The sequence below is a fragment of the Cynocephalus volans genome, chromosome 11 (genome assembly GCF_027409185.1).
Source record: "Cynocephalus volans isolate mCynVol1 chromosome 11, mCynVol1.pri, whole genome shotgun sequence".
Lineage (NCBI taxonomy): Eukaryota > Metazoa > Chordata > Mammalia > Dermoptera > Cynocephalidae > Cynocephalus > Cynocephalus volans.
In genome coordinates, this window is record NC_084470.1 from 34,587,276 (window position 1) to 34,612,913 (window position 25,638).

Sequence of the window (25,638 nt, forward strand, 5' to 3'; positions counted from 1 at the left end):
CCAAAATCATTTTTGTGTTCTCTCCAGATAGCTGTACTGTAACATACAGCAATGTTTATCCAGGTAGTGAGTCTTCTGTAAACAGTCAACCAATACTCTGTGTTACGGAAACCAATCTATATGCAATTTAAACAATCCACAGATTCTAACCTGGAAATACTAGGAAAACAATCTGGATGCATTAATCACAGCAATATGACTATCTACCCTACAAAGAATTGATGTGAACAACTACCCTAATACAAGTTTTACTTTTCTTGAGTCTATAGGCCTGTCATTTAAGTCAATGACAGCAGCTGTGGTTTCATCCTGAGATTCAAAGGCCACCATGGTTTGCCTGTAGGCATACCTTTTTCATTGTATTTTAAACACACTGAGCCTGAAATTACTTGATAGCCATAAAGAAATCTAAAATCTCATCAATAGACACAGTAAAGGGAATGTTCTGCACTTTAATTACTGTTGGTCCTGGTTTTCCAGAACTAGATCCAAAGCCAGGGGGACCACCAATATGGACTGGCCCACACCCAGGTCTAGGCCCAGGCCCAAAGGCTGGCAGCCCACTCAAATGCCCCGGGGCACTTCCAAGACCAGGAGGACCACTTCCAAACCCAGGGGGGCCACCTAAGCTACCAGGGCCATTTCTAAAATTCCGAGGGCCCCCTCCATGTCCTGATGGCCCACTTAAATTATTTGGCCCACCTCCAAAAGCTGGAACATCCAGTCCTAGACCAGGCAAACCACTGTTTCCAACTGAAGGCATACCAGGCCTACCATCACCAAAGGCCCCTCCTAATCCTGGAGGAGGGAGGGGTGGCACAAAGGCATTCGACCCACCGAAATTACCAGGAAAGTTAAATGGAGGCCCATTGTTGGCCTCCTTTGATCCTACAGTTGGGAAGGCATGCTCTTTACCTCCTGCACTGGGCATTCCCACACCGGGCATTCCCGGGCTGGGCATTCCCGGTACTGAAGGATTTCCTGGCACAGACATCTTTAACCCCTTTTTTCCTTGGGCAGGGGGATTTTTCTCAATCTCTCTCATATCTTCTAGTGTAACTACATGAACAAAAGCTTTTCTCCCATTAAGTTTTTTATGGTGTAAGCGTTCAGACTTACGTGCATCATCTTCTTTTTTAACTGAATCACTGCCTGTTCTAGATCTTGCCCACTGTTATCAACAAGAACATGTACAGCATTTTCATCCACTGGGATTCCTTCTAAGAACTGAAGAACATCCATCTTGATAATGCTGAATGGAATATTTGTTATGTGGGTACAGACTTTGGCAGAGTTGACATCCCCATCTGGATTTAACATCATTTCCCTCTGGTCGTAGCTGAAGTTCTGCAGTCTTTTACGAATCACATCTATCTTTTCTAGCATACCTTTTTTAGTAATTGGATGAACTTGAATAAACCGATTGCCCATGTATTGTTTATGATGACATAGAGCAGCCTTATAGTCAGGCTCATTCCTGAATTCTACAAAGCCTTCACCAGTTGCTTTCCCATTGGGTCCATAAGCTATCTAAACACTATCTTCCACAATATCCAACTTTTAAAAAAAATCAATAACATGTTTGTTTTCTGCTTCAAATGGTAGCCCTTTCAAGTAAACACAAAAACCAGCCTCATGTGGTGATCTTGACCTTGACCTTTTCTGCCCACTGGGTGACTTTGACCTGGGAAGAGCCTGAGGAGGAAGATGGGTTTGTCCAGAAGGTCCCATACTTTGCTTAAAAGTGATATGGCATCCAGCAGCTACCCACAGTCTCTCTGTGAAAGGGCTAACTTCCACATAGCGTTGAATCATCAGCATTCTGTTTCTTTTCAAAGCTTCAAATGTATCTTGAGGGGAAAGAAACTTAACCAATCCATTCCCATTATTTCGACCTACATGATCTTTCAACAAATGCACTGCATCAATCCATGGAAAAAATCTCTAATATTATTTTCTATTGCAGAAAAGGGCATTCCATTTATACTGACATACAGATCATCAGGGTTGATGGGAAGTGGCTTTACACTGCTTTGAGAGTTCATCTGGATAGGATTAACAGGATTCAGTGGACCCAGAAACATAGGGTTCAGGTTATTGTTCAGATTCACAGGTGTTCCAGAGCCATTCATTCCAGCAGGTAGAAGTACCAGCAGATTCAAGGGTGGCCTGACATGGGTGGCAATGGGGTCATGGGTGGCACAGAAGGGACTGGGGGAATTGGAGGCACGGGAGGCATGGGAGGCAATGCAGGTACTGGAGGAGGAAGTGGTATTGGGGGAATGGACGGCATCGGTGGCAAAGATGGCATCGCTGGGATTGGAGGAATTGGTGGTGGTGGGACTGTGTTCTTGGAGAGGCTGTGCTTGGAACGGTTGAACTAAATGTTGGGCTCCCAAAGGAAGCCTCCATATTTGGAGGAGCCATTCCTATGCTGGCTGTGGAAAATGTCTGTATACTTTTGTTGCTTTCATGAGCAGAAGTGGTGGCAGTAACTAGGCGAAGGATTATTAAAGTTGGATACTGTTGTAGGCAAGTTTACCCTGCCACTCATTCCTGAGCTAGGTGGCCGTCCTGATCTACTAGGATTTGCTGGTGGTATATCTAAGTTGGCAGTTTCAAAACGCCTACAACTCAGTTCAATCATATTCTGCATTTCCGTTTTACTACTCCACGATATTGTTACTTTTGACCCTTTAATTGTACCACCTGTGAGCATCATACCAAGCCTTGCATCTTCATCAGTGGCAAAAACGATGAAAGCCTCACCCAGTTCACCCCCTACAATATGCACGCCCCTATCAGGGATGGTCAATCCAGAGAAGAAGTGGCGAATGTCCACAGTCCCCGCCACAATTGGAAGACCTTGCAAACGGATGACCACAGCCGTGATGCGCTGAAACCACACACACCTGGTTGTATTTTCTTAACAAGAAGTAGAGGCCAAGTCAATCCTGTGGGCAACCAATTAAAACCAACTTTTAGATGGGGAGATCTGCAGGGCACCAGAACCCAGATCCTAGCACCTCCACCCCGTGGCTGACAGCCCCAGCCCTAACGTCTTCCCGGAGCCTACAGCAGCCACCACCTCCTTCACCGTTTCACCTTCTTCCAGTGTTCTAAAACTGTTATCCAATTCAGTAAAGAAGTTAAATGAAGTTTCAAAATATGTTTTTGTTCTTCCATTCTTGCTTTGCTTGCTAACATAAACTGAGATATCAAGTAACGTGTGTCAAACTATACTTATTCACAATGAAATGAGTAACTTCTCTGTTGAATCAAAGAGTAATCAAACACTCATCATCTGATTTTGTAACACAATTGTTAGCAATAGAATTTTTTATAAAACTGAGAGTGGATTTCACAAGTTCACCTATCAGATTTTATGACAATATGTTTATTGGGAAAAGAGTTTTCAGATTGAGATATAATTCCATTTATCAAATCTTGGTTAAATTGCAACCATAAGTTTGCTATGGATACAACAGTTTGTCAAAAACCAAGAAAGCATTATGTGAGACTCAAATGGTTATAAGGAATGAGAGAGAGAGAGACAGAGAGAGAGACAGAGAGAGAGACAGAGAGAGAGAAAGATTGAGATTTAAGGGGCTTGGCTCACACAGTTGCAGAGGCTTTGTGAGTCCAAAATCTGCAGGGCAGGTGGGCATGCAGGCAGGCAGGAGACCCGGGAAGAGTTGTAGAGTCCAAAAGCATCTGCTGAAAGGATTCCCTCTAGCTCAGGGAAGGTCAGTCCTTGTTCTATTAAGGCCTTCAATTAATTGGATGAAGTCCACCCCCATTTATGGAGGGTAATCTGCTTTACTCAAAATCCAGAGTTAAATGTTAATCTCATCCAAAACCACCTTTGCAGAAGCTTTCAGAATAATGTTTGACAAAATATCTGGGCCCCAGTCAAGTTGACACACAAAATTAACCATCACATAAATGCTTATTTTTTTTTCTTGGAGTACCAGTTAAATATCAACAGCACACACTGACCATGGCCTGCCCCAACTCTGCCTTCTTCGAGTGATCTGCCTGTTTCATCCATGCAGTTCAGCTGCTTAATGTAAAATATGGGCTGGACAATAAAACAAGTTCCTCCCTCCTCTGAGTCATAGTATAGAGGGAGCCTGGTGCTCAATTTGCTGCTCGACGATTGTGGATTTAGCAGCTGGATCTGGATGTGATTAATGAATGTAGTGAAGATGAGGAGAAGGAAGAAACTTCAAACCCTTTTCTTGGTTCAGAATGGAGCAGCCTTTTGAACTGAGCTCTGTTGGCCTTTGCTATCCTCTTTCCTCCCTCCCTGAGTATTACCCTCTTCTCTGAGCATCACCCCTCACTGATTCCCTGTGACTGGCTCTGACCCTCATCCTTTCTGAAGAAATGAGGCCTCAGGTGGGTGTGGGATGGGTGGCTCAGAGACACCATAGTCATTTTCACAGCCATGAGTCTCATGTAGGCCTAGCCTTATCAGATCTTAGAACGCTTCCTTGCCTGCACTGGAGTGTGTCTGCACAAAGAAATGGAGGCACGAACAGTTGGTACATATTTGCAGAATTCCCTCTGGTTACCATTTGGCAAAGACCGTAATAAGCTTATAATATATAATATAAATATATATATTAATATATATAATGATAATAATATCAGGAATTCAAACAAATGATTACTATTGGCCCTGCATAAGCAAATCTAACAATGAGTTGTGTATGTTTTGCAGTCAAATGCTCTACCTCTGAGCTATACCCTTGAGCTGTGTATTTTTTAATATGTCTTTCTACCTAATGATATTAACTTAATCTTTAGCTATGGTCGTGATGGGATCAACAGTGTCCCTGTGGTTCCCCTTCCATCACATTCTTTCATTCATGTGTGTAGACCACCTGGCTAGAACGTCTGTCATCCCACTCAATGCCAGACTTTTTCAAGGGGTTTGGCAAATATTCCTTTCCTTCCTCACTTCTCCAAGGATGTCCCTCTGAAAGTAGCATTTATGATCCTTTCTTATGATGCTTCAAGTTGCCCCATTATGCTCCCCACTAGGGAAAATAAATTGTCTTTCCTCTGTGGGGGCTCACATAGAAAATTTTACCCTTGGGAAACTTTTATGAGGACAGGTTTCTGTAGTTTGTCAAGTAACAATTTATTTCATGTATTGAAATGTCATAAAGGTTGTTTGATTTTTGTGAATTTAGTCTTATTTAAGACAAGAGTTTGTTTCTAGGTGTGCCCCTTAGTTGTCTTCTACCAATAATTGATTCTAATATTTCAGACATTATTCAAGGAAGCCTAACTGTGTTGCTTAATGGCATAATTTATAAAAAATGAATTAATGGAATGAGAGAGAATATTCATGGATAGAGAATTTAGAAGAGCAAAAAACAACAGCAACAACTAAAACCCAGATGTTTTCTAAGTCTAGCAGATTGATAAATGCTATAGAAATATACAAAAGTAGAATTTAATTTTAGTTTTTAAAACATTTTTATATTATGTATCAGCTGCTGAGTATTGGGGAGTCAAAAATTAACATCACAGATGGCATTTGCTCTGCTGGAAGTTGGTTAGGGGAAAAAAAGTGTGATAAAAGCAAAAGTAAAATAGGTAATATAAGTAATAAAGATTCAGCAAAAGGAACAGGGAAATTATATATTTAAAATCAGCTAATAAAGTAGGTAAGACTTACCCCAGGCTTTGATGATTCCTAAATAATAATAGAAAAGATACTCTTAAGATGCTTACCGTCTTTTCCTACATCACAAAGAATAGTATAAGGAATTAAAGAGAGAAGAAAAGCATGGCTAATTAATTGATAAAATAAATTGAAATATTGCTATTTTTGAATTGTAACAGGAGGTTTCTAAATGAGTCACATATTTCAACTGAAAAAATATTAATATATTTTAATACAACTAAACTATTTACTGAAGACAATTACATCAAAATGAGTAAAATTACTTTTAAAATAAAGTGATTAAATGATTCAGAATCTATTTTTCTTCCTTTTTTCTCTTTTATTCAAACTCAATACTTGTTCTCTCCCCCCCCCCTTTTTTTTTTGCAGAAAATCTTCTAACTATTTTCAGTTCCAGGCAATTCTTCCTCAATTGTCTAGGTTGCAAACTTTTTGTATCAAGTATAATAGCCCAAATTGCATAGCTTCAAAAATGTCATTAGGTAAGTAAATAACTATGTGTAGCTGGGAAAGTGAGCTAGTGTGCTCACTAGAGTAGGGAGTGATAGAGAAAATATCTTCTATATTTGTTAAATTGCAAAGAATAAAAAAGGGCCAAGGAAGAGACCTGGAGACCACTAGCATTTAATGAAGGTTGGAGAAAGAGGAACTTTCTGGAAGGAGATGGAAAAGATAAAGGAAGAGACACTCACGCTCAAGAATATGGGGAGGGGGGTGCTAAAAAGGAAGGAGAGGTTCATAGTAGTTCACAGAGTTTTACAAATACCAGAGAGTAGTCAGAACGGAGAACTGAATTTTGGATGGAACAATCAAAAGTTTCTTAGTACCTTCTTCCAAGACAGCTTCTGGTGCTGCTGTAGAAACAGAAGATAGAACTATGGACTGAGCAGTAAGTGGAATAAAATGGACACAGCAAGCCTAGCTACTTGTTTAGGAAGCTTGGCTGAAAAGGAAAAATAAATAAGGGCAGGGGCAAGCTGAGAGCCAGAGGATGGACATAAATGAGTAACAGAATATTACAACTGTACCAGTTTTCTCACTTCCTTCAAGATCTCAGATTGGTAGCAAAAATATAGGTGGTGAGTTTTCCCGAAGTGAGGTGTCAGTTCACCTAAGTTGGAGTTGCCAAGGAGATTCCAGAGGGCCAAGTTTGTGGCTCCCACCTGGCCACTCCCCTCCAGTCAGTGACTTGAGGGATGACATCAGAAAAATTATTTTACTTTTCTCCCCATGCTAATAAAAGAGGCTAGGGGCCTAGAGTTGCTTCGGAAACTGAAGATAATTACTTTGAAGAGAGGAGGCAATGGGCTATGAGTCCCTTTGACGTTGAGTGAGAGGCTCAGGAAGGAAACTTTTCAGAGACCTTGATAGGAGCAGTTTGGGGGTACAGAGGTCAAGCATCTGGCCATGCACGTAGCCTACAGAGAAGCAACCAGCTGAGGCTGCTTGTGCACCAGAGTAGAATGTCTGAAACAGCTGCAGTCCCTCTGACATCAAGCTAAAGGTGTATGCCTCCCATGGACCAGATGGGATGCTCATGAGAAACAGAGCAGGCCGGACACTGCAGGAGATCCTGCCTAAGGGGCCCATCTGGAAGGGCAGGGAGACCTCGGCTGCAAGAAGATGGAGGTGAAGCACCAGATGACCTGGCCTGAATCAGAATCATAACCACTTAGATGGTGGAAATGAACTGGCCTTTGTGAAAGGGACGTGTGGGAGACAATCGCCAGCAGTGACGGCCAGTGGGGAGGCATTTCAGGATCGCACTATGCCCCTCACAGAAGCAAGAGACAGCTTTAATGTCCGCCAGGTGATCAGAGACTCCCGTTTCACATTAGTGACAATCAAATAAGATTTTTTTCCACTTAACTTTCCTTAGAAACGACTGAGGGGATAAATCCCTGGGGAAGAAAGCAAGAGGCTCCAGGGGAAAATGTACAGTAGAGTACACAGGTGTGGAGAAAAGTAAAGTGCATTTTTCTGGTGTCACCCTGTGGATTAGTTTTCTAAGGCTGCCGTAACAAAGTACTGCAAACTGAATGGCTTAGAACAACAGAAACATATTATCTCATGGTTCTGGAGGCTGGAAGCCTGTGATTAAAGTGTCAACAGGGCCAGGCCCCCTGTGAAGGTGTGAGGGAAGGACCTGTTCCAGACCTTTCTCCTAGCTTCTAGTAGTACTTTGGACTATGTCAGAATAACTCCAGTCTTCACATGGCATCTCCTTGTATGTGTGTGTGTTTCTAAATTTTCCCCATTTTATGAGGACATTGTTGAATTAGGACCCACCCTAATGACCTCATTTTAACTTAATTACCTCTTTAAAACCCAATGTCTAAATAAGTTCTCATGCAGATGTCCTGGGTATTAGGACTTGCTATGAGTCAAATGTGTCCTCCAAAAGTTCATGTGTTGAAAACTGGGTCCCCACTGTAACAGTGTTAAAAGGGTGGAAAATCCAACTACAATATTTGAAAGGTGGGGCCTTTGAGAATTGAATGGATCATGAAGACTGTGAAGAGATTAATAAGGGGCACACAAAAGAGCTTTATAAGAGAGTAGCTTTATAAGGGGCACATGAGAGAGTTCTTCCTATTCTTGCATGTGATACTCTGCATTGCTGTAGAATCACCACCCAGAAGGCGGCCCTCCCCAGATATGTTCCCTGGACCTTGGACTTCTCAGTTTCTACAACTGAAAGAAATAAACTTCATTCTTTTATGAATTACCCACTTTCAGGTATTCTGTTATAAGCAATAGGAATAGACTAATACAGAACTCAAACATATCTTTTTTGGGTGGTCACAATTCAACCCCTAACACCCCACAAACTCTAATTTTTGAGTATGCAGGTTATATAAGCAAGCAAGGGAATAACTAATGTATATACACAATGGAATACTACTCTGCCATAAAAAAGGGTGAAATTCTGCCATTCACAGCAACATGGATGAACTTAGAGAAAATTGTTAAGTGAAATAAGCCAGGCACGGAAAGAGAAATGCTGCATGTTCTCACTCATAAGTGGGAGCTAAAACAAAAACAAAAACAAAAACAAAAACCAATGAAAAAAAGAAAGAAAGATACAACAATCACAACAATTCGTTGAACTTTCACAAGAAAAGAACAGAACTGAGGCCACCAGAGGTGGGAAAGGGGGAGTTATTGAGAAATTGAGAAAGGGCCACAAAAAAATAATTACAATGTATAAAGTTTAATATACTAATTATCTTGATTTGAGCTTCACATATTGCACACAGGTATTGATATTCAATGCTATACTCCAAAAGTATGTACAGTCAATTATGTTTCTACTACAAAAACAAAAATCAAAAAAAGTAAATAGAGAAGGAGAGAATTTGAAGTTACTAGATTAGCCTCAAACTGAGAAAAAAGGCTTCTTGAAGACTGGGAAGAAGAAAAGAAGGAAGAGTGGTAGGCTCAAGTGGTATGGAGAAACGGGGAACGCAGCTGTGTATAAGAAAACTGCTGAATGATGTCTTCTCGGGGAGTTACAGGGTTTGGTCAAGTACTCAAGGGAGCAGCAGGAGCGTTGCTGATAGGAAGGAGAAATGAGAAGTAGTCAAAGAGAAGTAATGATTGACTCGTGGTATGGAGAGGTCAAAAGAGAACAAAAACCATGAAGTCTCAGAGGCCTCAATCCACACTGGTTCTGTGACTGCTGTTTTTGCTTTTGTATTTTTCTTTTGTCCCCAGCAGCACTTAAGTGCCTCAGGGTAGAAGATGGGAGAGGGAATTTTTGAAAAAGCATGGCAGAATGGCAAAACTACTTAGAGTTTGGGCAAATATAGGTTTTAATTTTATCTCTGATACCAGTTGTGCAGTAAGTTTACAGACTTTCTAAAAATTATGTTTTGATCCTTTGTAAAATGGTTAAAATAATACTTTACAAGATTTTCATGACTAAACAGAATGAGAGAAGGAAAGTGTTTATTCAATATAGTGCTTAACATACAGAAGGTATACAATAATTAGTATCTTTATTATTGTTATTATTGCTCTAAATGTTGAAACTCTCATCATCGCTATCATGATTATTCAGGTATGGAGGTTTGGTGGGTGGTTGGAGTAAAAGGATATATAGGGATTCAGTGTGTTTTTATTAGATTTTTTTTTGTTATTGTTGTTGCTATGTGACAAATTACCACAAACTTAGTTGTTCAAATCAACACCTGTTTATTATTTCTGTTTCCATGAGTCAGGAGTCTAGGCATGCCTAGCTGGGCCTTTTGTTCAGGGTCTCATGAGGCTGCAATCAAGGTGTTGGCTAAAGTATATTCTCATCAGGAGACTCAACTGGAGAAGAATCCAAGCTCAATCAAGTTGTTGGCAGAATTCATTTCCTCAGGTCTGTACGACCTTGGGTCCTGGCTTATTGCTGGCTGTGTGCTGGAGGCTGCCTTAGATCCTACTGGCATCCCAGAGTTCCTACAGACCACCCAGAATTCCTTGCCACATGAGCTCTTCCAACATGGCCACTTAATTCATCAAGCCCACAGGAGAATCTCCAGCTCCAGTCTGCTAAAATGGACTCTTATAGGAGTACAATGTATTAATGGGAGTGACATCTCATTACCTAAACCACATACTATGGTTAGAAGCAAATCACAGGTCCCACTCACTCTCCAGTGGAAAGGCTTACACAAAGGTGCAAACACCAGGGGTTGGGAATAACTGGATTCACCTTAGGGTCTGTCTGCCACAGCTGCTTTAGAAAGTCCTCAATGAACAAGCAGTTCACAACATTTATTGACTTGATATGTGCCTTTTCTCTTTTTTCCATAAATATCAATAAATGTCTCCACTTTCCAAAAGAAACCAGTCACATTGGTTCTACTCTTCAAGGTGTGTAGGAGAAACCCATGACCTAAATGGCACTGGTTGCAACCTTCCATTAAAAACAAATACAACCAAACACAAAACAGTCCATCAAAGTAAGCTTGTAAATCGAACAATAGTCCTTTCTAAAACAAAAACTTAGTTATTTTTTTTAAAAACCTACAATTTGGCATCAGTGTGGCTAATGTGCTAAAAAAACAGAAAGCCCCCAAGCATTAGTGCTCTCTTATATTATTCTACCATCTTAGTCAATTTCTAGAGAAAGTTATTCAACATTGTTCATAAGCAACAATGAACATTAAAGGCAAGACAGCTCTGATTAAGAATGTCTAAAGTCAAGTCGTTTTCCAGCATTAAAGTGCATGTAATCTAAATGAACTGAATAGAATGCAAAAGGGGTTATCCAAGCAGTGAATTGGAGACCACAGGTAGGAAAGGACAAAGAAAAACATTTTGATAACCTGAAGAGCAGCTTCCAACACACAGCAGGACTGGTTCAAACGTTTCCCCCAGCCATCTTGACCATGCCTTTCACTTTTCAGCTCCTTACACTATTGGTGTTTCCTGAATGTCCTTTTCTCTACCAGACACTATATTATGTGGTTATTTGTTTATCATCTCTCTTCCTGACTAGAAGATAAATGATATAAGGGATGGGTTTTTCCTGTTTCACCAGTGCGTATCTAGTGATTAAAACAGAGTCTAGCACACAGGAAATATTCAATAAATGTTCATGGAAGGAATAAATGCTATGACTTCAGCAGAAAATATCCAGCTAATGTCTTAGTCCAAGTGGTTAAATCAGTTTGAGATCAGGCTGAGAGGCCATATATTTTCTATCTGAGATATTAATTCAAGAGGTGGTATTCTACTATCGTTATTACTACATGGTATATTTCTGAAATTCAGAAGACACAGTAAATTTCTGTTATTTTTAAATCTATATTCTCCAAATTAAGTAATTCATAGAAGGATGATCTGTCATTGATGTAATTTACAAAAGTTCCGCTCTGCAATAGCCTTTTGAAATAGAGATCCAAGCTGATCGCAAAATACTTAATCAAAGGAATACTATCAACAGCAACAAAGATATTGGTCTCCATATCTGAATGCAAAATATCCATTTTAATTTAACTGTAGTTTATGTGATATCTGTTTGTTTCAAGGGCAACTGAAATTTACTTCAAAAATTAACTTCTAATACATGCTCTGTAGGATAGGAGGTATTCTGAAAGATGATATCACTAAAAGAAGTGGAAATCGAAACACCTCGAATGAAACTCTATTTTAATAGTTGAGATGGAAGAATCCACATTTTTAGAATTTAGGTGAAAGCGATACTTGCCTGAATTTCTCAGATCCTTTCATTTATAGCCTCAAAAACCCTACAGTGCCAGGATTATGCTGGTTCAGCGCAGAAACCTTGAGGGAAAAACAGTAGTAAATGACTGCCTCAGGTTTGCCCAGATAAATTCCTCAAGAAATCTCTAAGGATGTAACAATGAAGAAAAATCATTTTCAGAATGTGCTCTTATCTTTAACTCAATTTTACTTTTCCAAATAGACTTGTTTGTGCTTTGCTCTCATTAGATTTTAAACTATTATTATCCTTACTGATTTGATTTGATAAAACTCTTGTTAATGTGAACATGACTTCTCTCAAAATGCACTTGAAGAAGTATCAAGATTAAGATTTATTGGTTTCCTACCAAAGCAGTCCTATTTATATTCAAAGGATCTAAACATAGTTCTTTAATGGATTTTAAATTTAAATTAAATTTAATTTAATTTAAAAGACACTGGCTCTGTCCATCAACTTGCCTCCTCCTTTTAACTCAACTGGTCCATGATCCTCTGAAGTTACTTTCCAAAAACTATTTATTTGCACAGCAAGATAAAGCACAGGGGTAAAGTGAAGATTAGTGTTTTTCTAACCATGGGTTGTCACCAGTTAGCAGATCGTGAAGTCAATTTATTGCCTTATGTCTTACAAAATGAAATAGAATAGAATGCATAATAACAGAGTAAATCACATGCTGTAAAGATGAGTATTTTTTGAAAAATGTTTTATTGTGTGTATGTATCTGTATTTTGTCTCATGTAAAATTCGTTTTTTTTTTTTTTTAGAATGGATTCCAATCAGAAAAGTTTGAAAAACATAGCAGCAAAAAAGAAGAGAGAAGAAGTTCGAGGCAAACAGGCCTATCCTGAATGCTGGCTCTAACACTCTCTATATGACATTGGGTAAGTTTCTTGACATTGTGGAGCCTCAAATTTCTCATCTAAAATGGTGGTGAGAATTTCAGGTGGTGAAATGGAAGAATATCAATAGACTCTAGAACCACTTTGAACATCAGACAGAACAAATTGGATTGTTATAGCTCTTATCCTTATCTGCTTTTATTACAGATACGCCTCATTCTAAATATGAATTGTGTATTTATGGAAGGGAGGGAAAAATGGCACAAAACTTAAACCACTGGTAAAAATAATGACAAACAGAAAAAGTGCCCTGCACAATGTAGCAGATCAGCTGATTCTTATTCAGCGCCTGTGTCATCAACCCGTTTACTGTCCTGGACTGTAGTCTGGGAGCTAGCCTGTGAACTATGCAAAGATGAGTCATGAGCTCATGAATAACATTTTGAAAGGCTACCTACCTAATAAATAACCAGCATTTATGTGAAATATAAAACTCTTTAAACATTTTAATGTGTCCTCAGATAATTTAGCACACCAAATGTTTTTTCACTGAACTCATCCACATTAGCTATGTTGAAAAGTCCATCTAAAATTTTAGCTGTGCCAAGAGAGTATCAGTATTATCCTGAAGGCTGAAAGTTATTTTATAGAGAACGCTGAAATTGAGAGTTTGCAACAATGACAATTCCCCTCTTGTCAAGTGTAGCTGATTTAAAATTTAGAGAATTAATAAAGATACATTCCACATTTAATCAACGTCACTGTTGTAAATTCTAGTACCAGAGGTAGGCAATCATTTACGCAGACTTTCAATAACATCACTTGAGATTAAACATAGTTTTAAAAATTTTATCATCCAAAAGGAAAATTATTTTGATTGTACAGGCTATATAGCTCTATCCAAAGATAATCACTGCCTCAGATTATTTTTAAAAGCAACTTTTAATATAAAAGCAACTTTTAATATAAAAGCAATTTTTAAAAATTTCACCTGGGTTTAGCAAGTTAGAGAAAGATACAATGATAGAAATTTGTATGCAAACTCCAGGCAGTTTGATACATGTTTGACACTTCTTAAAACCCCTCAAAGTTTTGGAACTTGCATAATTATGTATATCAGATCATATTTTTAAATTGCCTGAAGCTAGAGAACCTCTGATTTATTTCCCTTTGAACAATCTAACAAGAAAAACAACAGCATTATCTCTGTAACTATGAATTAAAGTTAAAAGAATTCAGGCCGCCGAATTGATAAATAACCAACCATTTCAAACTCTTACAAATACTATCTTAAGACTAGTATGTTATAATTGGTGTATTCACCTGATATCATCTATTGTAAAGCATATTTTTTTTAGAAAATTAAATTTAAAATATTTTACTGTAATAAATACAAAGCAAAATTATTGAATCCATGTTTGAATACAAAAAACACCCCCGATTTTTCTGGACTTCCCAATTCTTTCCTATTCATTCTCTCCTTTATCTTCTGTATCATATCTTGACTTTGTGATAAAAACACAAACTATAGTTTACTTCCACCTGAAAAACTAGTTTAGTCATGACTTTAGAACTGGAAAACTCAGCTTGTTTTAAATTTAAAGACCTTCTTTATAATTATTTTTAATTAGTATAGTTTGCAAGTGTTAATGATACTCTAGATTCATAGTATATGGGCTCCCTCCAGTGGCTAATTTAGCATCCGCAAATATAAAATGGCCATTTAAAACTACTGAGCCTATTTAAGCAATAATTAAAGAGGGTTTCAAGATCTCTAAGCTTAAATCTTACAAGCAGCAATAAGTACCAGATGAAAGTATTACCATCAGCATTTCATATGTTTATTCATTAAGCAAGAAATGTGGAGCTTGGCACGTATGCCTGACACTGTCAACCTATGGAGATTCAAGATCAAAACACAGTGCGTGGAGCATGATAATGGCGGCATGCATGAAGTGGAGCAGAGACACCAGAGAGTAAACAGCAGGTAGACCAGGATGGTTTCTCAATAGACCATAAAATAAGAATCTGTGGTTAGGATAAGAGGATATTCCAAGCAAAGAGAATGTTTAAAAGTCTAGATTCATAAAATAGGTTGGCATATATGGAAAATTAAATATTTTTGTTTGACTAATTAGAGTTCAGCTGAGTAACTGGTAGGAGCTAAGGGTGTTTGAGAAGATAGGACTCAACATGCGGGACACAAGATTTCTACAAGCAGCTGGAAGATGCCTTCTTGTTATGGACGAACCACTGAAATGTTTTTAAACAAAGACAGATTTCCATTTGGGAAAAGGAAATTGTAGTGGTCGTGTGTAGGACAGATTGGAGCAGGGAGTAAAACCAAGTTTAGAGGATTCAGCCATGTGATTTTTAGGAAAGAACTAAGTGATAAGAAAGAAATGAATGACAGAGTTTGCAAGATGGAAGTAAGCAGACAGAGTGAAGGGATGTTATTGTCTTAGATGTATGGCAGAGAAAGGAAAATGAGTCTATGAGGTCTTCTAGAAGTCTGTTTTACATAGCATTCAAAAGTGTCTAATTTGTAGAAATTTTAAAATTTAGGATGATGTCATTGGAGATGTATGTAATTTCATCAACGATAACTATATTCAATTAGAGCAATAGTTATTTGGACCATATTAAAATTAAATTTGGGGCATGCATGAGGGATTTTTCTCTTTAACATTTGGAATCAGTGATGTTCCCGAGATATTTCTGCTTCTATGCTGATAAAAGAAATTTTGTGGCACTATGTGTCTACTGGCAAGAATGCTAATGGAAACCAGAAAAAGGGAAGCTTGGGAAGTCTGTAATTCCAGCACCTGAATAGTCTTCACTATAAACATGCTATGTTTGAGTGGGTAATAACTGACCTCTGGGACGCATTGAAGCTTTGGATATTTGTCACTCATGGCTGCCTCAAATCTCCATATTATGATAGCTGTTCATGGTGTAGATACTACTTTTCCAAAGGAAAAACAATAAATAGGCTGTTTTTCTAAGCTTCTCCTAGTACTAATGCACATATATGTGATTTGGTTTCTACAATCAGATATATCCATGGGAGACTGATTTACAATTGAATTATGTGAGTGGAATGAGGCAGAACCTGGGGTATCCTTTTCTTTTTCTTTATTTTTCCTGGTGTAGTTTATGAACAGGGCAGCATGTCCCTGGAACATGCAGCTATGGAAGCAGCTTTCTATGTAGGAGCTACTTGATTGTGGTAGAGGTTGTGTGGTGTTAGAGCCAGCAACTATAGCAGTATTTTTCTGTTGCAATGATGCATGATTATGGCAGAGGCAGCAGTTCATTTTTGAGAGATGTGGGGGGTATAGTGGGGGGGGTTAGAGATATGATATGGGGAAATGTTCTTGACACTCACCCTAGGGTCTGTTTCTCTATTTCCCCAATATGTTCTCAATGCATTTTTTAATGCTTAAATTAGAGAGAGGTGAGTCTGTAGTCTGCAATTGGGAATTCTGGCCAATATTCAAACTGGTAGTGTAAGTCCCTGCAGGGAGCAGAACCTTAAGGAAACAAGAAACTGGAGTTGGTTTTCTGATGCCCGAGTTTGTAGGCAGTGGGGAACTAATTTCTATTAGGGATGGAACACTGTAGTTCATGAAAAACATTATGAGATAGTAACTGAAGTTATCACCAGGACACATGGAATGAAGAACTTACTGAAGGCAAGGCTTTGGCTGATCAAGTGGAAGCTGCAATAGGCTTGCCACTTTGGACTCTCCTAGTTCAGTGAGTTTTTCCTACTGCGATAAGAATGCTCAGAAAAGGGTGGATAGTAGTGTTCTCTTTTTATTTCAGAATCCTCATGTTACTGAAAAACAGGCAAGAGGGGGATTAATACACTGCCTGGGTGACCAATCTTGATTATTGAGTGAAAATAGAGTACTTCACAATATTTAGGAAAGGAAAATATGTATCAAGCCCAGGAGATCCAAAGTGATTCTTTTGAGTATCTATGGTTTCATGACTTGTTGAAGAATCAGGACTGTAGCAGCTGTCCTTTTTTTTTCTCCCTCCTTACTATGCTGTGTATTTATTTAGGTAACTAGCTAATTCTTCTTTTTCCTATGTCCATTCCCCCTTACTATTTTATATAGGATGTACTAGTTGTGGCTAACTTTCTAATTTATTTCCTAGACTTCAGACTATTAAGATGGGATGGCAACTGAGCAAGGAGAGAAATGAACATCAACCAGAGATTCCTGAATTGGAATTATATGTGCATGACTTTATCTAGATGCATTCATGTGATCTCTATGTTAATTTAACCAAGGCTGACATTTGAGTCTTATCATGGTGTGTGTAGGAAAAGAATCAGCCAGAGCTTAATGGATACCCAGCATGGATTTATTATTTTTGTTGTTATTATTTTTTAGTTTTTAATAAGCTATACTATGAAGCCTCTATCTTCATATCAACCAAGACTTATTGCTTATTTTTGTCACCTAGAGCTTCTTTTTATTAACATAGAAAGATGACTAAATTATGAGCACTGACATTGTATTTTGGTTCATTCAAATGTTATCACCCAGGACACATGGAATGAATACGTGAAACAAAATGCACAACTTTCCATTCCTCCAGCATTTAAGTATTACTTTTGAGTCAATTATTTTAAAGCAAAAAAGGGAACAATTAACAGTAAAGAGATAAAATTACATTTCAGTGATACTCAATATCACAAAAAATTTTCATTATCCCTGACTGAACAGCAAAGACACCTGGGCACATACTCACTAATAAATGCCCCCTGAGATCTAGCATAATGGCACCTACTCTATACTAACACAGCTCATTGTAATGGAATTTTCCTAATATAGATATCTGAATGTGATTTCTGGAGAGTTTCATTTTCATTGCTATTGGAAGACAAACTTCATACATAAACACATAAGAAAATGTTGTTCGTGCGTAAACTACTTCCAGATTTTCCTCTCTGTACAGTTCAGTATTGTTTCATACTATTTACACTTGGGGTTTATTTCATTTTAGTTATTTGAAAAGGACTAAGATATAGATATATATATATATATATTATAACTTTCCAGTTACCAGAATTTGTAAATGCAATATCTTCAATCACAATGAATGTTTCAGTTAGAATGTATTAGCTACAAGAAACACAAGCCAACTAAAGATTTCCAAAAAATAGGTATTTTTTTCAAATAGCAAGAGGCTTTACAGTGTCTGTTTTCTGGACCGATTGATGTAGTAGCTCAATTATGCAAAGTTTTCCATGACGTTATAGGCTTTTGCCTGGTGGTGCAAGGCCTCTCACAGCTCCAGGTATCACGTTCGCAAAGACGATGTCCAAAGAGAAGAAAGAAAGGAGATATTTACTCCTGGGCATCTCCATTTTTACTGGACAGCAAAAGCTTTCTGTGGATTCCTCAGAAGACTTCCCCTCAGATCCCATTCACTAGAACTGGGTCACATATCTCTATTATCATCACAAGCAATTAGCAATGAGATTAGGATGCTCAGACTAGAACAAGTATGAGCCATTCCCAATGTCTGGAGATATTTCTGATTGTCCCCACTTGGAGAGGAGGGAAGGGGGGAGCTACCAGCTTCTAGTGAGTAGTTGCCAGGAATGTTGTTATGCATTTTACAATGCACAGAACAGCCCCCCACCCCCCATCCCCCACCCAAACAAAATATTATCTGGCCCAAAATATCAGTACTGCCAAGGTTGAGAAACTCTGTCCTAGGATTTAGCTCACTGTCCGGGCCAGATTGCTTTTTGATATCTGAACAAAATCAAGATTCTTTTCACCAAGAATCAATAATTTCGCCCACAGGGGAAACATCTATTAGATCAGTGGTTCTCAAGTTTTAGAAAACATCAGAGTTACCTAGCAGGCTTGTTAAGCACATGTTGCTGGACCTCATTCCCAGACATTCTGATTCAGCAGGTGTGGGATAGAGGCTTAAAAAGGTGCGTTTCTAACAAGTTCCCAGGTAACACTTATGCTGTGGGTCCAGACACCACATGTTGAGAACTCACACTGTGTTAGATCGTGCTGCAGGAGATTGTGAATAAGCATTCATCAGATTGTGACATTGGGCAAGTAACAACCTCTTTGGATTCCTGCTTTCTCACTGGTAAAATAAGAAATACACCGAATATTGGGTGACTATATTTGTTTTATATTTGCTTCTACTAAATATAGTATATTTGCTATACTAAAGGTATATTGCTTTATATTTGATTCCTCTGTGGCCAAACTTTCCATTGAAATGATGACTTCCCCCTAACCTGCAATGGTATTAGTATTACATAACTAAAAAGAAGAAAAGTTGCAATTTTTACTATATAAGATATAGTAAAATAAGAAAGACAAATAAAACTAAGGAAAAAAACAAACAGAAAATAAAATGAGATATTTACTAGATCTATGGAAGAGTGATAACCTACCCAACTTCAAATCAAGAAAACAACATTATGGCTATTTCATAATGATGATGGTGTTGATGATGATGATAATATAACTTGTCTTATTAGCATAAGAAAATAAAAAACAAAGAAATCTTGAAAAAATATTTATTTAAATATATATCAGAAAAGTGGTTAATATGCATACTTTATTAGTGCTCATTTAGGTTTAAAGGAAAAAATAACAAAATAACAGAATAAGAACTGATAAGTGACAGATGAACTATAATATGCAGCTAAACAAAGAAGCTAAATTGAAAAAATAAAAATAGTAATACAGTGGTATCATTATAAAAGAAATATATATATACATATATACACACATGTAAAAGGAAAAATAATTCATTGTGATTTGTTCACTAGATGGGTATTAAGCAGTCTGGTATAAGGTCTGTAAGTGATTGACTTTGGCCTTGAAACGGGATAAAAGCTGAATGTTTACTAAAGTTTCTATGCCTGGTTCTTCTTACGGATGTTGTCTAATTTGGTTCATACAACAGCCCATTCAGAAAAGCATATTATCTATATTTTAGAGATGAAGATGCAGAAGTTTACAGAGGTGAAGTAACCTGAGTGCTACCTCAAAGCTGGTGCTCCTTCTACTGCAATTTTGGTGTTGCCTCAGATGATGATTATACACATTATAACATTAATGACTAACATTTATTGAGTAGTAAGTGCTAAGCAAATTGCCTGCCTTATTCCATTTAATTCTCAATATAATCCTGTTATCTATTCCTACTTGTAGATGATAAAATTAAGAGGCTATGTTCAAGGTCATAGAACTATTAAACCCAGGTCTTTCTGATTTCAAAGTCCACATGTAAGCTACTTTCTCCTGTTTTATTCTTTAAATCTATTTTTTTTTAATGGGAGGATAAGAAAGGTGGAAAAAGCAGAAGGAGAAACATTTTTCTGTTGATGGTCATCTGATACCTGAAATATCTGAAAGAGGCATTTGTTACCCTGTTAGGGACTAAAGAACTGATGAGAAGGCCATATTTGCCTTGTTTTAGCTCTTAATTTCCACCCATACCTCTCAACCCCAAACTCTGATCTAAAATGGAATCTTCATTAGCAAATTTATTTATTGTTTAGTCTCCAAAGTTTGGGAGAGTGTAGAAAGTGGGAAATAAAATGGACTTAGGAGCTTCCTGTCTCTCACATAAAGTACAAATAACTATAAACATATGCATTAGGCAATAATGAACTAATAGCGAGGACAGGATAATTACAGGAGCAATAACCATGGCTGGCAGGCATTACATACACACTAGATACCAGGCACTGTGCTAGAAGCTTTAAAAGTATGTTGCCATTTAATCCTCACAACAATTCCTCTAACTCACATCATTATCCCCATTTCACAGATAAGGGGATTGGAGCTTAGGATGGTTAAATAAGCTGTTGACTGCTAGAGTTGGGCTTTTATTCTTTATTCAGCTCCAGAGCTTACATGCTCAACCAGTGTGCTAAACTGCCAAACAGGCAGCTTTGTAGAGAGCTATGAGTGTGACTAGTATCAGGATACAAGTTTGTTCAGAAAGACCAAGATTGTCGGTTTATTTAAGGAAGGGTGAACAGGAAGGTAGGAAGACTTTGATAATGGATAAAGGATCTCAGGAAAGGGAAGGAAGTTACAAATGGACATACAGCCTAGCATTAAAAATACTGTGTGTAGTTCAGGTGTTTATCAATGTTAACTTTCAATAACTACAGGGATTTCTCCCTGTGCCTCCTGAAACACAACACTAAATTTCAAGTTCCATTCACTAATGAAATCCAATGTTGACCCTACATAATTAAATAAAAAGTCTATTTTCTCCATGCCAATATATTCGTGGAGTATATATACCTATCTGCATTTAAAACTTTATTCAATTAATTTCAAATTAGCTTTAAATATAGTGCAAAATCTTCAAGGATACATGACTTTTTGTAATGGCCTCGATGGCTCATGAAGACCTCAAACAGTAAAAATAGAGCTTCTAATCCAGGATTTAACTAGATAAGTATGATTTATGTTGTTCTATGTTAGGGCTGGAAATGTCATAGGGCTTTATCTGGTCTAGCCCCTTCATTTTACAGGAACAAAAATAGAGACAGATGCACAGAGATGATGTGACCTTGCCAAGGTGATCAGTCAACAGGAAATAGCTGAATATCTGACGGTAATAGATCAAGTTATACGACTTTGTGTTTTTTGTTCTTTTCCCTCCCTTTTACACAATAAAGTAGTTTTCAGTGAAAAAAGAATAAAAAAGGAAGGTGCTCTTTGGGAATAGGAGTTAATGGGGATTTTCTAATAACCAAAAGAAAGATATCACTGAAAATTATTTTTTCTTAGGTTATTATTTTTATTTAATTTTAAAATTTTATCTTCTAGAAAGTGAGGCAAAGGCATTTAAAAGAAAACAGTATTTCAAATAATTTGGTAATACAGTCATTTATGAGGAATAACTACCCGCTTTACTAAAGAGTTTTATTTTTATAGACTTATAATGTTCCGTAATTTATAAGCCTCATCAATGCTTGCCTGTTTCCTTAGTCTTTAAGACCACCACCCAAACTTCATCATTGGCCTAGTGGAAAGATAACTTAGTTTCTGGCATGGTGATTTGTAAGTAAACAACATTGGATTTACTAGCTTTGAAACCCCACACCTATAAAATGATTGCACCTGTCACACTATGACATGAGGTTTTGAGACTGTAAGATCAACCAAACTACCAAGTCATCTTTCTAAAAAGGGCTAGCCCATTTAATAACCAGTAATATACATAAGCTCTTGAGCCTTAAGGCAGAAATTGATCATTAGAAGGCTTGGGGAAGGTATTTCCTTCTGTTTCAAACAGAGTATTATAGAATTAGATAAGGATGAGGAGGCTTACTTCAAATAGGCACCACTGCCAGGAGCAAAATGCAGGATTTTGATGCAATGATTCAGTCATTTAAAATAGCGACCTAAGTTCTAGTGTGCTACATTCATACCTGTGCTCTTTGAAAAAGATCCTCACAGTCTAAGGCTGGCTTAACAGGCAGCATCATCTCAGGCAGGTAAAAGGCCAAGAGTCTAAACCAGCATTATGTGAAAATCAAAATTGATGGCTGTCACAGAACTTTACAGGTTGATGGAAAAGTTTAGTATTTTGATTGCGATGGTAATTACACTGCTGTAAACATTTCTCAAAATTCATTGAACTGTACATTTTAAATGGGTGCATTTCATTGTATGAAAATTGTATCTCAATAAAGTTGAGTTTAAAAAAGTGACAGCTGTCCATGTTGACTATGAACATATACTTGTCCCTCTGGAAAAAGAAATAAAAACTATAAAGTCAGCTCTGGATGAATACTAATAAGGATTAAATATAGCATATAAGACTTTGTGGAGTCATGAGCAGTAAGATGTCTTGTGAGAATTTTGGAGTGATAATTAAGGATCTATTAGGGAGTTTACCTCACATTCACAGATGGAAATAATCACTAGTAGCCTCTGGAATTGGCTTTTTCTTTAATCAAACAAATCATACAGTATGTCAGCAAGTTTAATGTCTGATGACTTTCAAAAGGTTTGCAACGCCATGTGTGCACACAACATCATTAGAACTGGTGAAACTCAAGTTCAGTATGTTAACTATGAAGAGCACATCTTTTTCTTGTTTCAAGAAAATAAAGGGTAGCATAGTTTGTAAGACTTGTGCACCATGCACAAATCCCACACATCGGGATGGCTCACTTCACAAAGACCAGGAGACAGAGACCGCTGCAATCAAGCAAGAGGAGTTTATTCCAGCATGCTGGGGTCACTCAGTCTCCCAGACAGGAGTGACCCTGAGCCCTTAACACAGGCGCTTTTTATACAGTTTTTTAGGCAGACTTTTGCAACAGGATGAGTTGTATACTGCTTACGGGTTATCTGAGGTGACCTTTAGATTTATGGGTGGTCTTTAGCGGGCTGGCACACCGATAAAGAACAGTATATTTCCCAATCATTTATCTTTCTTGTGGTCAGGCCAGGTGGCCTCTAGATAAGGAGCTGGTCCCTGGAACCGGTGGGTGGTTCCTTTCTTCCTGGAATTTAGTGTGCCTGGGCCCACCTGCTTGGCGCCTTAGAAGCTGCCTTATTTGAAATGGCATTAGTTATGTTTTCCCATTTTTAGCAAGCATTTGTACAGAAGCAAATTGCGCATGTTAAAGTTATATTTCATTCTACAAGTTCTCTTGGGATTATTGAAAATATATTTAAGAAATACAGTCATGAAGGCTAATTTCCTAAATCTGTAATATCGTACATACTGAGAGACAACACGAAATTCACACCTTTGATTGTGTTGTGTTGGCAAGGTCAGGTCATGTCTCAGGATCTCTATTTTTGTTTCTATAAAATGAAGGAGCTAAGTCAGATAAAGTCTTGTGAGATTTCCGGTTCTAACACAGAACAGGACAAATCATACTTATTTCAGTTAAATTATGGACCAGACATATTTTTACTAACTGGAAATCTTCCCTTTTTGTTATCACCTAATTGCTTTCTTTTCTTTTGTGATGTTAGATTTGGAGAAAGAACAGTGCTGATGAGAGAGTGAGAAAAAAAATTTTTAATTATCTCATTGAGACACATAATAGACACTCAAAAAAAAATGCTAGGTTCTTTGTAGCATACTAGTTTCTTTTAAGGAATTGTTAGGAGGAATGTTCTAGAATTTGAGGTTGTCATTAAGAAGGAAAAGAATATTATAGTAGAGGAAAAAATTTTAAAATGAAGCTATGATTCACCTCAGCAATATTTTGATAAAAGATTTATTATGGATTAAGATATCTTTCATTAAAAGAAGTTGAACACATCTTTGACTTTTGTGGAAATAACTTTTACAAATTATGACATTATATAGTCTTGGATTTATAAAAGATTTTAATGGTTGTCAATACCAATTTCCCACTTAGAGTACAATAGTAGTCCAGTATTTCAACTTAAAATACAAAAATAATTAAACCTGCCTTGATTATTTTATTTTTATAAAAGGAAAGGCACAAAAAGACAACTTCACATAGCTGTCGCTTTGCATGCATAACCCAAGCTGTGATTAAAATTTTAGAGAAAATATTCAGAGATAGCAGCAGGGGCTTTCTTTTACACATAAAGGCTAAATTTCATCCAAGGCTGCATTTATTCAATTACTTTAACTTGTCAGAATCAGGCAATCATTCTCAATTTCAAAGCAATGCATACTTTTCAACCTAAGAAGAGCTGATATAATAATGGATTTGCCCCGGGAAGCTAAACCCCTCAGAGTCTGCAGGAGAAAAAAAAAAAAAAAAAAAAAAAGCAAGCAAAACAAATGATTAAAGTCCACAGCATGAGAAAAATTATCTAAAACTTGGACATAAGATGTAAAGGTAGGGGACACATCATTTATTTTATTTTATTTTATTTTATTTTTTAAAAGATGACTGGTAAGGGGATCTTAACCCTTGACTTGGTGTTGTCAGCACCATGCTCTCCCAAGTGTGCCACAGGCCAACCCTGGGACACATCATTTAATGTCATATGCAGTCAAAGGTCAACCAAGGATTATCTATGGTAATATATTCAGTTTACTATTGATTGAAGGTCTCAAACATAGGGCTGGCTGGTTAGTTCAGTGGGTAAGAGCATGGTATTATAACACCAAGGTCAAAGGGTTGGACTCCTGTACTGGCCTGCCAGAAAATTTGAGAACTAAAAAAAAAAAATTAATTAAAAAAAAAAGTTCTCAAACTTAGTAAAGTTACTTGCTAACTTATTGACATTTGTCTGATAGAGGAGCAAATAAATCTTTTTTGGAGCATATAACCCCCAAATATATAGTCTTTTGGACATTTACCAATTTTTTGCTATTTTTAAATTTAACAGCTATCTTCACATAACATTTCTTTGTTCAATGGCCTATCTGTACCTAATTTCTTAAATGCCTTTGAACCAGTCCTAACATCTTATTCTTTCTCTCTTTAACTAATAAGTTGAATAAATAAAAGATTTCACATATTTGCTTTGTATTTGCCTGACAATCATGATTTTACTTCTTGAAAATTATATTTTAACAAGAGGATCAAAGGTCAGACAGAAACTATTAATTGCTGTTTTAAAAGAGAAGGTTAAAATGCAAAGTTTGAGCTGTGTAACTGAAGGTTATATGAAGCATTAATGCTTAGGAGAAAAAACTACAAAGAAATACCACAGAGTGGGTTCAAGCCCTGTAGAAAGGAGGCAATATTGTATATGCAATTCCCTCTGACTGGAAGAAATTTACTTCCACAAACCTGCTCCTACTCATCTCCTAAAACCCAGCCAAATTACTGTTTCTTTTTCAAGGCTGTCAGTATTTTCCCATGAATAGTTACTTCCTTTGACTTTATTGTTCATTCT

At 37.4% G+C, this 25,638-nt stretch overlaps 1 pseudogene; it reads right to left on the reverse strand.

Annotated features, from left to right (window-relative positions):
* Nucleotides 1–231: 231 nt before the first annotated feature.
* The window catches only part of LOC134390052 (RNA-binding protein 12-like), a 67,469-nt pseudogene continuing 42,062 nt past the window's right edge, over nt 232–25,638 (reverse strand).